This window comes from Salminus brasiliensis, chromosome 1 (assembly GCF_030463535.1).
Source record: "Salminus brasiliensis chromosome 1, fSalBra1.hap2, whole genome shotgun sequence".
NCBI lineage: Eukaryota > Metazoa > Chordata > Actinopteri > Characiformes > Bryconidae > Salminus > Salminus brasiliensis.
The window spans coordinates 83,138,503-83,151,475 of NC_132878.1; positions in this window are offsets into that span (position 1 = coordinate 83,138,503).

Sequence of the window (12,973 nt, forward strand, 5' to 3'; positions counted from 1 at the left end):
GCTAGCCAGGCTAAAGCACAATGTCCACACTGTAGGTTTAGTAATATGCAAACAACGAAAAAAGTCCATTAAAGAATCTTAAATTCAGAACAACACGGTGTAAATACACAGATTGTGTGACTACTTCACTAATTATATTCATTTATAATGCAGTCATATTTATTTGAATACTACGTAGGTAAACTGTGACATTGACAGACCAATTTCTTCATAATCCAATCAGTCAGTAGTTTGGTGTAAAGTAGTGCATTGTAAATTCCACTGGATACTGGCTGTAGTTAAGTTTCAAATTCAAAATGTTCAATATATGGCAGAGCATTCTTCCCAGAGGGAAACTACATATTAAAATAAACTTTTTAACATTCTGCATGAGGAACCACTGCACTTCAAGAGCTAATCCTAGACTTCACTAATCCTCTAGCCCAAAATGAGTCGCTCTCCTTATGACCTAAAGTAACTCAAAATAGTGGCCAAATGAGCCATAATAGGCACCTGTCGGTGAAATAGCTGAGGAGCCGGATGGCTTATGAAAAGCATTATAAAACCTAACCCTTTCAGTACATGTCACAATACCTAAAAGGATATTATGGGCTGATGTTTTTGTCACATATTGTTTCTCACAGCAGAAATAATGGATTTGCTTCTGTAATGTACATTTATGTTCACTAAAAAAAAATCATGCATCCGTATTACTTTTGTACACTGAGAGCTAGCAGATACACAGATACACTGAATATGATATCTAGTTTTTCAGTAACTCTAAAATGTATATATATATATATATATATATATATATATATATATATATATATACAAGGGAATAGTTCTTGAAGGTGATGTGCTAAAAGCGGGAAAACATTATCAAGCATAATAATCTGATGCACTTTGACAAGGGCCAAATTATGATGGCTAGGTGACAGGGTCAGAGCATCTCCAAAATATCTGGTCTGGTCAGATCTGTTGGTGTTGGGACAAGTCAGACCTACTCAATAATAGGCAGGTGGTGTTAATGTTATTGCTGATCGGTGTACTGTATACATACACTTACCAAGCACTGTATTTGGAGAACTAATCGGCCAGCAGTGCAATGCATAAAATTATGCAGAACAGACCAGCAGCTTCCTGATGAAAGAGATCAACTAAATGATTTGATGTGACAGAAAGACTACGATGACTCAGATAATCACTCTTTACAATTGTGGTAAGCAGAAAAGCTTGATTTCCGCTGAGGCACATGGATAGTAGGGTCAGAATTTAGCTACACTGGACTCATTACAGTTTGTATATCGTTCCAAATGTTCTACAGACGATTTCATTTCCACCACAATCCACCTAGCTCTTACCCACCTGGACAATAAAGACACCTACGTCAGAATGCTGTTCATTGACTACAGTTTAGCATTCGACACCCTCATCCCTCAGCATCTGATTGAAAAGCAGAGCCTGCTAGGCCTGAATGCAACTGCAACTGAGTCCTGGAGACCTCAATCAGTCAGGATTGGAAGCAGCATCTTCAGCACCACCATGCTGAGCACCAGTGCCCCCAAGACTGTGTGCTCAGTCCACTGCTGTTCACTCTACTGACTCATGACTGTACTGCAAAGTACAGCTCAAACCACATCATCAAGTTTGTTGATGACACAACCATGGTGGGCCTCATCAGCAAGAAGTCAGATGTTGAGATGTCGAGAGGAGGTGAAGTTGCTAATGGACAGATGTAGAACCAACAACCTGTCTCTGAATGTAGACAAAACTAAGGAGGTTGTAGACTTCAGGTGAGTATGAGATGACCACCCCCTGATTGACATTAATGGGTCTGCTGTGGAAATTTTCAGGAGCATAAGTTCTTCTGTGGTCCCTCAACATCAGCTCTATAACCAAGAGAGCACAGTAGTGCTTCTACTTCCTGAATAGACTAAGGAAAGCTCATCTTAGCCCTCAAATCTTCACCATGTTCTATGGAGGTCCTAAGGAGAGCATCCTGAGCAGCTACATCACTGTCTGGTTTGGGAAGTGCAATGTCTCTGACCGCAAGAACCTACAGGGAATAGTGAGGACAGTGAAGAAGATCATCAGGGTCTCTCTTCCCTCCATTATGAATACTTACACCATGTGCTGTGTCCACAAAGCCACCAGCATTATGGACAACCCCACCCATGCCTTACACAGTCACTTCTTACTGCTGCGGAAGGCACCAGAGCATCCGAGCCATCACTGCCAGACTCTGCAACAGCTTCTACCCCCAAGTTGTCAGACCTCTCAACACACAAGGACTGAGCTGAGACCCCCTCTTACCTCACGAACACTCACACACACACACACATACTTCATAGGCACTCACATACACATCTCTATTGATGCTCCCACCATGTGCTCACTTGCAGGATACTTGCTGCTAAATATTGTATTACATAAGATCTGATCTCTTTTACCTCAGTAACTGCTGTGTTCATATGTCGTAAGCTGACTGTGTGTACCTATATGCCATAGCATGTTACATACCTCTGCACCTTATCCTCAACACACACATACAGTGCTGAGTGCTGTAGGTGTTGCACTGTCCTGTCTGTTTACTGTGTTGAATGTCTGTTGTCTTTATCATATTAATTGTATTGCTTTGATTACATGTTAGCACTTTGTGTATCTGTACTGTATTGTTTCTGTTCCATGTTGCACCATGGTTCCTGGAGGAACGTTATTTTGCTTATTTTACTTTTACTCAGATGGAATGACAATAAAAGCCTCTTGACCTGACCTGACTTGACTTGACTTGACCCTACTTACCCAATCTGCCTTGTGTCAACAGTCCTGGCTGGTGGAGGTGAGTAATGTGTAGGTAATGTTTAGACAGATATCAGATATTAAATGTCTGTTCGTACCAATCAGTTTCAATGTGGATTGCCTCATTAACCTGCTTACATTAGCAAAGCACTCTGGCTAGTAAACTCTACATGACCTTCCCAACTGAATCAGAGGGAGCTAACCCTTGAGGTAAGCAACCTCTGGCCGTGCCCTCTTGGTCCTTTTGTGTGCTACTTTTAAACAATATTTACTGATTAGGAATTTTAAGAGCTTTAAGGGCAATTTTAGAGACACGGCTAGGCCTATCTTCAATTATTTTTCCACCATGTGAGATTTACAGAGATTGCTAACGGGAACGGGGATGGCAACAGGAAATCAATGATGCATTTTCTGGTGAACTGTGGATGAACTTAGCCGACGGTGCCTAATCACTTTTGCTGGCTGTTTGTTGCTGCTTTAATTAGAATGTACTGCAAATGTGTGGGTTTATATGAGAGGAACTGACAATGTTGTGCTGCTTACAGAATAGTAGGTGGGCCGGCCCAGTATGGCACCATGAGGTGACTTCCTGTTGTTCTCTATGGCAGCCCATACAAAAAACAAAATAAATCAGTAGTTTGTTTGGTATTTACTCTTAACAAACTTGGTGCTCATAACCAGTTTTGCCTTTATACATGTGCCTTTGGTGTTAAACTGTGCAAGTAGCAATAGAAGGTGTCCAGTAGTTATGGAACTACCTGGTGAACCAATGGTACCAATGTGCTTGTTCTGCCAAACATTACATCGCTGCTTGTTCAATAAATCAACAGGCCCTTATATCGTCAATAGATAGAAGACATAAGATATCTACATTATATCTATTCTGGACCGTCTGTACGAAGATAGCTTTTTATTTTGATTGACTGTTCCCTTTGTCTTATATCTATCTTGTATTACTATAATTACTTTATAATATGTTCTTAAGGTCCTAATAGGTACCATTTTGTTAATTCTTATCATGTTTTGCAGTTAGCTGACCAAGGTCTATGTACTTTGTTCTTGACTCATTTTCCCCTGAATATTAAATATTACAAAGTGACAAAAAGAAAGATTATTTTGTTTGGTTACTTTGAGTCTGGTTCCATCATTTGCCATCATATTCTGACATTATGCTTAATATAATAAACAATTTAAAATTACTTTTATTTATAACCACCCCCACTCTATCTGTAACTGCTTTATATTAATTTATCAATATATAATTGCTATATATATATATATATATATATATATATATATATATATATATATATATATATATATAATTTCAGTTTCTTTTATTAATTTTCTTAGTATGGGTCATATAATAATAATAATAATAATAATAATAATAATAATAATTACTTTACTTCCTATTTTTATAGTTCCACAGTATCACATTTAGCCTCATTTTGTCAGCCTCATTGTCTCTTCATTCATTTTATCATATCATTTACTATTATTCTTATTGTATTTTCTTATTATTCTTTTTAATGTTTTTATTTGTTAATTAACCTTTCTCTTTCATTCCCTGCTTACTGTAAATGCTCAGCTTCACTGCAACCTTAAACTAAACTCGAATGAAAAATAATGATTGATTGGTTGGTTGATTGAAACATTTTAATTTGCATTGTATTTAGTAAATACACAGTTGTAAGGCATACGTGTCTTAACAGTAAAGTTTCACTTTAAAGCAAAAGAGGCACAAACCAAATTCTAAAATTACAAACATGTTATGCAGACAATATTCTATAAATAATAAGTTTTGGTTGAACTCCTTTTTTATTAAATATAGAAAACAATGAGTTTTTTTTTTAAATTGCTAGTGGTCTCAGATTTTTACAACCCTTGTAAGTTGCATTATTATTATTTGTTGTATATTATTTGCACAGAATAACACTGCCTTCTCCACAGCAGACTGAGGTTCAATTAACTCACTGGGCAAGCACACCATGCAACACCTCCAAGTCCTGGAGCAAGACTCCCAATGATACATTCATCTTCCTGTGTAACAATATGAACATGTAAGTGACTCTAGGTAACAGTGTCAGCCAAATGTCATAAATGTTAATGTTTTTTGACTGTTTGATGATCCTGATATTCTAAGCACTCACTGATGTACAGCAGCAGAATTTATGAAGGACAAAAAGTATCTGTTTTAATACACTGTCCCATAGGAAGAAGCAGTTTACACACTGAACTGTTATTTGGGCATGTCACCAAAAAAAAAAAAAAAGTGACCCAGAGGATATGCAGAGGTAACACACTCCCTCTTCTGTTCTATTGCTTAATTATTATTTCTAGCCAATAATGTAACCCTCCTAATTGAACAAGTCCATATTTGATGATGTCCTCCCTTCCCCTCCCTTCTGCTGCACGTTATTCAGACTGAACACTCTGATACACACCTGCTCTTCGCAGATAAGCTCTCCTGTCATGGAGGTTATGCGAATGCTTGTGGCCTCAGTCCTGGCTTCCTGCATGGCCAGTCATGTGTAGCCAAGCGGTGGTAGCGCCGCTCCTCTCCTCCTCAGCCCTCCCTGTCCCAGAAGAGCACAGCCTGGGATGAGTCGTCCCTCCTCAGCACTGAGAAGAGAGAGAGACAGAGAGGGAGAGAGAGAGAGAAAGAGAGAGAGAGAGAGTGCGGAGGAAGAGAAGCGAGAGAGTTGTCTCAGAGGAAAGGAATCATCAGCAGAGAGGAACACACACTCTCTGCAGGCTCTTTGAAGTGCTGCTATGGAGAGAGACAGCTTCTGACAGTGTCAAATTAAACTCCCCCCTTTCTTGGCTTGAAAGTCTCAGAGGAAGTGGCTATGTGTATGTGTTTGTATGTGCGTGTATTTGTGTGGTTGTGTATGAAATTAAATCTGATGTCACTGGTTTGCAATCATGGTCCTGCGCTTAAACATAAAGGCATGCTGCAGAAAAAACTGTAAGCCATGGAAAGACACCCAATAACCCTGATACTTATTTAAAGAGTTAAATGAATGGTGTTCCACCATAACAAATACTTGGGTGACGATGTAAACAGAGACGAATGATTAAAATCAGCAGAATTATATCAATAAATGACAGTGTTGTGATCCACATGTAAGAGTTTCATGGCATTACGTCAATGCATCTTATACTGATTTTAATAAAGACAGTTTGTTGATGAACAGCAGGCACCAGCAAATGACGGTGTGAGAAAGCTATGCTACAAAAGTTCACTGCAGTATATTGAGATTTAAAGCCAATAGGAGAAAGAGTGGAGAGGGACTTCTGTCAATCATGTTGATTTTAAACAAAATGGAGACCAGTAACACATACTGGGTACCAGCTATAAAGATAGAATATGATAAAAAAAAAAATCACATCTTATTTGTCTCTTTTAATTAAAAGACAGCGACAGCAACTGCACAAACTTTCATGTTGAATGACTTTCCCGATTGCATCAATCTACACCCACAAACACACACCACATCAAACCAGCAGTGTGTATTAAGGCACTTTTGTCAAGTATATCAAGAAGTTCTTATGAACACAGCTCTATGATTTATTTAATGTTTTCCATGATGCCATATCGTTACCAACTGACCAACATCAACTGTACCAACAATAATATGTGGTGGTGTGTGGTGGGTTCCAGATAGGCATGAATTTTAAGTGGCTTTGTTCATGTGTTGTTACTGGGACCCATTGGGGCTTCCCAAATGGCCCCATCATTACAACCCACCTTAATCTTACAAGGGTCCCATCTATGGGCCCAAATTTAACCCCCCCTGGTCCCATCCCACTGACCCTGGTGGGCATCCATATTGTGGGGCCAACATGGCACCCATGGACAAAACATTCTGCTTTTGTCCCTCAGCAGATGCAAAAAAACAGTTGCAGACTAAACTGCTCCCAGTCCATACCCACAATACATTACAACAAGCTGTTATACACTGCATTAGAGAAACTGTAGCAAAATCACTGTAAATGCAAAACTGTCATAAAATGACAAACATTCAATGCTGTCTTTGCTCTGTTAAAACACTGAGAGCTTTCCTTTTAACTGCTACTAGCTTGCAGACTGTAGCTAATATGTCTGTGGCTAACAGGTGACTACAGGTGAAATCACAAGGCACTGTTTATTTGGCAAAGTCCATGAATAGAGAGTCCTTAGACAAAGGATATGCTACAGTTGATAAATGGAGCTGGGATATTCTGAGGAGGAAGCATTGGAGAACAAGAAGAATGTTTAAACAGAATAAAACTGTTGGCAGTCATGTTCAGTAAAATGGGATCCATCAAGTTGGATTTCTTAAAAATCTTGCTCCCTGCTTTGACCCATTTAGTCTACAACCAAACATAGTCAGTTTGATAACAGGATGAACTGCAGCTGCTGTTTGAAAACCTTTAAATGCGTTACTAAGAAACCAGTCAAAACAGCTGAACCTCAAAATGAAATCTTTAGCAATGTAGTATAAAGCTTTTATGGCAAACAATCTTACTGACTAATCTAATGCTGCATTCCTAATCACACACCTCTGTACTCAACATGCTACATTAATGAACGCACCTCTAATGCTGGGACAAAAGCTTATTTACATGTGTCAGTTATTTAGTGAAGTAGGTGGGTTTGAAACACAGGATTAGTAAAAGCTATGAAAAATCTTAACCATTTAGATTTCTGCTTCCATCAGCTAACCAAATCATGTAAAGCAAATAAACCTAAATATGCCTGTTGATGCACTTAAAAATGAGGTCAGACTTCCTTTCATGAGTGCAGTGAGTGTGAAAGATATGGACCCATTGGAGACTTAATTCAAGGCCTGTTGAATGTGTGAAAAAGTGCAAGGAACAATCACGTCTCTGCATGCACGTGTCCAGAGATGTATGGTAACAAAGCAGAACTACTTCACTACTGTACTTAAGTATTAAAATGCTGTATCTGTACTCTACTGGAGTGTTATTTTTTTTCCTACTTCCAGTTTTATTTTACTACATATTTTGAATGAGTTTAATGCTTTTACTCCGTTACATTTTTTATCTGGCACATTCACCGGGTTTGATGAAGCCGCCTTAACATTGAGCAAGTCAAGTGATCAAGCCATGAGCTTGAGCATATGCTGCCATTCTTCCTTTCACTCTGCTGCTGCATTGAGCACACTAATGATAAAGCTTTATTAGTTCATTCAGAGATGGAAGAACCACCCGAAAGAAACACCATCTTCACTTGTATGTGGCCTAATGGCCTGAGATCTTTTTGCTGTAGTTTTGTTCATAAAGAGTTAAGCTGAGTTTTCTAAGCTGCTCTCCTCACTTGTTTTTACATATGAAACACTTGTATGTTGCAGGCTGCTGTCAATTCTCTTTAGCCATTCTTTTAGGCAAGTTTGTTTAGAGAGTTGAAGACTCCATGTACATGTACTCTGTCTTCTACATTCCTGTGCTTGTACCACAGCCAAAGGAATTGTGACAAGTCTAAGCATTTGAAATAATATAAACATTGATATTGAAACTTTGACTGCTTTCTGTAAAAAACTACATAATATAATACGTGTACTTTTACTTTCAGTACTTAAGTAATACATTTTAGAATGAACTACTTGCAATAGTTAAATACAAAAAACATGTTGAATACTTTAATACTTCCACTTAAGTATGGTGCTTAAAGAACACTTCTACTTCTACTCAGGTCTGGGTGTCTAGTACTTTATACATGTCTCCATGTGTCCCTCATGTCTGCTACGTCAGTGTATGAGATCCAGATCAGACAGAAAGGAAATGTATTAAAAGTTTAAAATTGTTTCCTACTAATCAAAAACTTGGATCTTCAGTTACAAGGTTGGGTACAGCAAACCAGCACAACTACCTGTGGTCCTTCGGGAAAGATTAGAACATTAGAACCTTCAGTCACATCAATTTTGTTGTTTTTACTTGAAATAAAACACACATACACTGTAATAACGTTCCTTCTCAATAAAAAAAAAGATCAGACTAACAACTGAATCCTACTCTGCTGTACTTCACTAATTTCACTAATAAAGTGAAATTGAAGTAACAAGAACTTGTTCAGACAAAACTTCAGTAATTGCAGTTCAATATATAACAGTTGAACAGCATTAACTTGATTGTTCAGTTGATGAATACAGTGGTGTTGTGCATACTTTGAGATTGAATTTTAAACTAAAGACTTTTAGGAGAAAATGCTTTCATTTATTATTTTAAACGAAAGCACTGGAACAGGAGAGGGAGTATGTTACCAATAGAACACTCAAGGTCATGTGTTATTGTGAGATGCAGCACAGCTGTGATGAAATATGACACTGGCATTCAGCCCATGTTTGTTTCATCACAGCCGTGCTGTAATTTCACGATAACACACAACCTTGAGTGTTGCTTTTAAATGAAGTGATAAATAAATAAATCAAGTTGTGAATGTAGCATTTACTATGCTTTAATGTTAGCATTTCCTTCTGACAAATTATAGTTTCCTAACAAGCAGCTTGTTTCTACGTCACAGTAATGAACTCCACTCCCTCACTGAACAGCCTGCAGTTCCTTCTCCAGCTCCTTACATGGACCAACACATTAAACTCTCTTTCCCACTCACAGGTTTTTTCTTGTCTGTTTATGTTTTGTTATTGTTTATTATTATTTTTAATTATCATTATTTTTGTATTGTTCCCTTTAGTTTAGTTTTAGGTCTTTCTTGTTTTCTGGTCAGGATTTTTTTATGTTACTGCTTGGTTCATTATATGATTTATAGTAACAGCATTCAGCAAAGTGATACAGTGTTCATGAAAACACTCGAACCATGCTCTAAACATGATATTTCTCCACCAGTCAACTTGCGTGGCCAGAACTAACTGTTGTATAATTCTATAATATACTAACACATAAGATGACAAGTGGAGTAAAATAGGTCTCTAGGGTCTGCCAGTGTACACCATTGTGTTCCCATCCTACATATTTATTTACTGCTGTCATTTTTTTCACTTTTTCAGCATGAAAGACATGTTCAGTTCAATAAACGTATGGATACTCAGTTTGCTTTCAAAAGAGAACACTTAGTCCTGCCTGTATTTTTCTGCAAGGATCAATTCTCGAAAAGATCCACAAGGATTGTAACTATTGATATTTCGGTATAGATTCACCCACACCTAGTGATTTGTAAGGTCAGGTGTGTTAGAGCAGGGAAAACACAAACACATACACAACAGTGGTACTCTGGGACCACTGCTTTGTGTTTAATCGGGAGAAGTGAATGTGTATGGATGTTTACATGGCAATGTGAATTCCATGGCAATACTGGCAATGCTTCTTATAGTCAGAATGATGTGTTGTTTTTTTTAGGGTGGGGGTGGGGGTGGTGACACAGTCCACATATTATTTGAGGTCAGAACTTTGGGAAGGCCATTCCAAAAACTAAATGTTAGCTTGCTTTATTCATTTCACAACCACCATTACTGTTTCTTTGGAGTCATTGTCCTGTTGGAACATGCACGTGTGTCCAGATTTAAAACATCCAGCTGATGGTTTGAGGTTATGGTAAAGTGAGGTTCCAGTTCCAAAAGCACCATGCTCAACAGTTGGTACACTGTTTTTGAAGTGAATGTCTCACCATTACTCCTCCAAATATCTCATCTGACCCTAAAACATTTCTCCAGAAGGCTTTTTCTCTGTCCATGTGATCAGCCGCAAACTTTAGTCAGGCTTGTTTTTGGAACAGGGGCCTCTTTCTTGGACAGGAGCCTCTCAGTCCACGGTGATGTAAAACTCACTTGACTGTAGACAGTGAGACTGGTGTTCCAGCAGCTTCAGGGCAGGCCTTGGTGGTTGTTGGGTTGTTCTTGACCATGCAAACCGATTTCTGCTCGGCTGAGGGTGAAGATCTTGGAATCTGCAGTTGTTTGAAAATGGCTCCAGGAGACATCTGTACAATCTGTATCCTTCTCAGATCTGCACTGAGCTTCTTGGGCTTTCCCATTGTACTGTATGTTGGTCAATTAAGTAAGTGCTGTCAAACAAACTCTTTGTGTGGGTACAGAGAATCTACCAGCTGTTTTCAATCATGATCACTAACAGTGGCCTTTGCAGGTTAAATGAAACGTTGGAACCTGAATGAATTATCTAAATTGGTGTATTTATATTTATGACACTGTAGGTATAATTTGAACCCTGTGTTGATTTCCAACATTGCCTTGACATTCATATTTATGATAAATGTATGTAAACCTTCAACCACAAGCTGTAGACGGGCACTCAAATACACACTAACTTCTCCAGATTTCGCTCAGAGCAGTGGTCCAGGCATACCCCTGTTATGTGTATATGTTAGTGTTGTCCCTGCTCTAATGCACTTGATTCTACTAGTCACAAGGGGTGGGTGGATTGATTCTGAAATATTGACACTTCCAATCCTGGCAGATCTTTTTAGAATTGATCCTCTCAGGGAAATACAGGCAATACTAAGTGTTTTCTTCAAACAGCAAACTGAGTATCCATACGGGTATTCAAACGAATGTGGCTTTCATGCTGAACAAGTGACAGGTGAATGCTGTAAATAAATGTGATGCATTAAATCAAACATACCTGTAGGCACAGTCTAGGAAATGTGTATGTGTGTATGTGTTACACAAGGCCAGCTTGAATTATTTATTTATTTTTACAATGAGAGCAGCGGCAGGTTGAGTCATAATAACACGAGCAGATATTTAATTTGGTTGTGTGAAGAAGAGCATAAACGGTTGGTACGATTAGCCTGGAATTACATTTAGCAAGTGCAGCTTATTACCACAGCTGGAGTAATGTATTATGTTCACTGCACAAGGACCAGCACACTGCTAGTGTAGGTAGCGTGCAGGGAGAGTTTCAGGGAGAGAGGATAGCTGGCCTTTCAGAGCTTAGCCTGGTGGAAAGGAAGGAAAATGAGCAAAGGAGAAAGAGAGAGAGAGAGATGGGTGGTGGTGGGGGGTGTACTTGAGGACAGAGTGGGGTGTAATGGAAGAGAGAGAAAGATTTAGGGGACAGGAGCAGCAGAGTAAACATGGATGAAGCATATGCTGGGATGAGAGAGAGCGAGTGAAAGAGAGAGAGAAAAGCTCCAGCAGCTTAGCTCCTCAGGACTGAAAGCATTAGCAAGCACACCTCGTGTGAATGGAAAGGAATCATGCACAGACGTTTGCCAAAAGATCTGTTTGGCTCCAGAGGTTTTCCAAACAACTCCGTCTATTTTCTGCCACCTGCATTAAACACTTTCGGGCATTTTTCTCACTGCATATTTTCTCTTTTTTTTTGCCTTTCCCCTAATTTAAATGGCCTTTGGGGAGTCCAAAATTAGCATGCTGAAATATTCATGTTGGGCAGAGGAACGGGGGCCCGGTGTGCTCTCAGCCTCGATGGAGAGTTACAGGTATCAGCGCAGCACGGCCGCTAAATGTTTTATGACGGCAGCCGTGTGTGTATTCCCGGTGCAGAGCTTCTGCTACATTTTAAAGGTGTGCAGTACACATCACATTACTTTCCGCATGCTGGGAACGTGATGAATGGATCTCCCCCTCGTGAGTCCCATAAAAGGATATATAGCTAGGCTTACAACGTTCGTAATGTGCACTGATGGTTTGAATTTGCCAGCACATGAAGAGTGCAACTAAAGTGCTAGCCTCCTGGTAGTCCATTAATGCTGCTCCCAGGTGAGGTGAGTATACCTAGAGAATTGAACATTTGAGGTTCCTCAATTTTTTTTCACTGATTTTGTTTCAAGGGACTTGAAACTGAGTTTAGCCAGATAACTTCAGGGTGGTCCAATATAATACAGACTATAGGAGGTTTCCTGTTGGATACGTTTTGGCAGTGATAGCTCAGATGGGCAGTAGTAGCTTAGAAGTTAGAGCACTGGGTTATTGATGACAGGGTTGTGGGTTCTTTACCCAGGCTCAGCAAACTGCTACGGTTGGGCCCTTGAGCAAGCCCCCTAACCCTCCCTGCGCCCCAGGTTCACTGTCACTGTGTCTGTATGTGTGTGCTCACTGCACGGATGGGTTAAAGGCAGAGGTCACAGTGGTCATCTTGTCTTGTCATATTCAAACAGTGCTACAGAAATTTGAGAGTTCCACAGGGTGGCTGGTAGACTACCTCCCTAAAAACAGTGTTCTTCAAGTGTCCATTAGTAAATGGTTGTATA